This window comes from Lissotriton helveticus, chromosome 11, assembly GCF_964261635.1.
Source record: "Lissotriton helveticus chromosome 11, aLisHel1.1, whole genome shotgun sequence".
NCBI lineage: Eukaryota > Metazoa > Chordata > Amphibia > Caudata > Salamandridae > Lissotriton > Lissotriton helveticus.
The window spans coordinates 69,545,520-69,548,553 of record NC_136072.1 but is presented as its reverse complement, the minus strand read 5'-3'; positions in this window follow the sequence as shown (position 1 = coordinate 69,548,553).

Sequence of the window (3,034 nt, the reverse complement as noted above, 5' to 3'; positions counted from 1 at the left end):
ATGAACTGCCTCGTTTTGGTGCACTATATGAAGAGCCAGCTTCCTTCCTACACTTGGGCAAGAGGGTGTATCTGTAGGAAGCTGGCTCTGTATCTACTATACAAAAGTAAGCTATAGTGTGCACAGAGTCTAGTGGAACCCCAAAGGCTTACGAGGTAAAAGCTGATAACGCCTTACTCTCTATTCGTGGTAGTGTAAGCGAGCAGTAAGGCTTTATCAGAGGGTAGGTGTTAAGCATTTATTTTACGAACTCAGCAAGAAATGATTTTACACACCTAGGCCCACAGGCATCATTGTTGGTATTTGCGATTCCTAAATTGCGAAAATTAAGGAATCGCAATTTAGAAATCGCAAATACCTATGCATTAAAAATTCGCATATATTTTTGCGATTTCTTATTTTTCCTTATTTGCGATTCCCAATTTTGCGAATCGCAAATAAGGAATCCCTTACTATTGATTCCTATGGGTCTAGAGGCCCATAGGAATCAATGGGAAGGCATTATCATTTTGCGATTCGCAATTAAGGAATAGCAAAATGAGAATGCAATTTCTAGGGTGCAGGGGGGGTGCAAAGGACCCCCCCTGCACCCCTGAAATTTAACACACAGTCCATTTTTCACACATTCATGCCCAAGGGCATGTGTGAGTGTAAAATGAAAGTGTCAAAAATGCACTTTTGTGCATTTTTGAAACTTTTCTAAAATTACCAGGAAGGTTGACTTCATGCTAATTTAACACTTCTAATCCGCGAATTCGCAAATTTTTTCAGATGAAGCATTGCATTTAAGAAATCGCAAAATTGTGATTTCTTAAATGCAATCGCAATTTAAGAAATCGCAAATTGCGATTTCTTAAACTGCGAAAAAGCCAAAAAGGTTAATGCATCCCAAATCAAAGAATTGCATTCGCAAACGGCCGAATTTTGCGATTTGCATCGTTTGCGAATGCAAATCAGTTTGATGCATGTGGGCCCTAGTCTGAACTCAGACCAATTGTTTGTATCATAAATACTTTTGTTGTATTTTATTTTTCGAACCAAGCAGGACTTGGTACAGGTGAGTAAAATTGTACTTTTCAAGGCAAGTTGATCAAAAGAAGCAAGCTGAATGAAAATGACATTGTTACAGGTTTGAAGAATATGTAAAGACAATAGATACTTGTAATTACTTTGGGATTACTTTTCAGATTACTCTTTATAGTATTTTGGATTACTTTTTTTACTCAGTGTAATAATGCCTAGATATCACACTGGGGCATTTCCTAGACAGTGGCAAGTAAAACAATTTTTCATGAAAACACAGTTGCTTGGGTTTCCATACAAAGCACAATTCCACACTTGGAACTTTTTCAGAGGAAAACAGTCAATGCAAACCTAAGGAGAAAAATGAGGTTATCGGTTTGGAGGTAAGTAAACGTTCCTTAGGGTTGAGTTTCTGGGGTTAGAACAATGGCTCCCTCAGGGTCAAGGATGCACTCAAAAAGTACCCTCAGCGAGTGCAGAGTGCTAAGGCCCAATTTTAGCCTATGGGGCCTTCGGTTGGGGGCTGCTCATGGGCAGGCCGTTCGGTCTTGGGTGCCAAGCTCCTAGGGTTAAGCTCAGGGCAAAGGGGGTTCCAGGTTAGCACTAAGTCCACACCACCAGCAGCGCAGGGGCGGCCTGCTGCAGAGTGCTTAGGAGGGGTCGGGAGCCCGATGGAATTCCATCCATGGAGATTGGTGGTTTTGGTTTTTAGCTGCAAGCTCGGTCCAGGAAGTCTTCCTGGTAAAACCAACAGCTGGGCATGTAAGTTGGAGGGCTCGGGGATGTAGGTACACCTCAGGTCCTCTTCTCCAGGGCGGCTGGATGCAGGGGTGCCTTCTGACGTCGGATTTCTCCTTACACTCGCGGTGGTGGTGGGGGGGTGTCTCCGTGCAGAGGCTGCAGGCAGCATTGTGGAGTCCTGGAGGGGTCAGCTCACGGTGGACTTGGACTCTGGAGTGCTGGGGGACCTCACTGGGACAGGTGGGCTGATTAGAATCAGTCCGTAGGCGACCGGTGCAGTGGTGGTTCCAGGCATCGGGTTTCTTTGTCTTCAGCAGACTCAGAGTCTTTCTTTGGAGATGCTTTTGAACAGAGCTGCTGTTCACAGGAGATCCAGTCTTTGTTGAAGGCAGTCAGTCCTCCCAGGGGTTTTGGAGGTCGCTGGCTGCAGGTCCAGGCAACTTCTGGCACAGGATCTCTGGAAACTGCAGGCAGCTGGTAGGGCTGGGGCCAAGTCAGGTCTTCTCTGCAGTCTCCTCTGCTGTGCGTCTTCTTTCATCCTTCTACATAGGCTGTGGTAATATGACTTCTGGTGTCAGTGCTGCCCCCTAAATGGTCCCAGGATGCTTATTTCTGGTTCAGGGAAGACCTGGCTTGGCAGTTCTGGCTGGACTGTTCCCATGAGGAACAGGGTCAAGACTGATTTGCATATAGCTGGGTCTGAACTGAGGTGGCGAAGTGAGCTAAAGAATGATGATGGATTCAACCCAGATCTGTGACTGGGGGTGAGTGTCTGAAAAGTTTCAGCGCTTCGTCCATTATCTCTTTGTTTGCTTAATCTAGAGTAGACATAAAATCTCCCTTCTGTAAAAGTGGAAGTACCTGTTAAAGGGTTACCATGTGAAAGTGCTCTGACAGTATATATTGATTTAACTCCGTGAGATTCAGAATAGATCTTAAGGAGCTGTGCTTTTTGGAAACCAGAAAATAGAGTAAACCCCTGAACCTTGATACTGTCCTGGAACTGGTTTTATGGCTTCTTTTAATAAGAGATTGCACTTCCTGTTTGTGCAAGTGGTCCGTAGACAATTTGTGAGAGAGCAGCAGAATGTTTGGGGTATTAGTGGTAAGCTCCAGGCAGAAACCATGTTGGATAATTCCGATCACCCATTTGTCTGTTATAGATTGCCAAATGGGGAGAAATTGTTGAAGTCTTCCTCCAACAGGTGTGCTATGGTCGGAGGGAAGCATGGGGAAGTCACTGCTTATTAGGGGAAGGAGAGTTACGGGG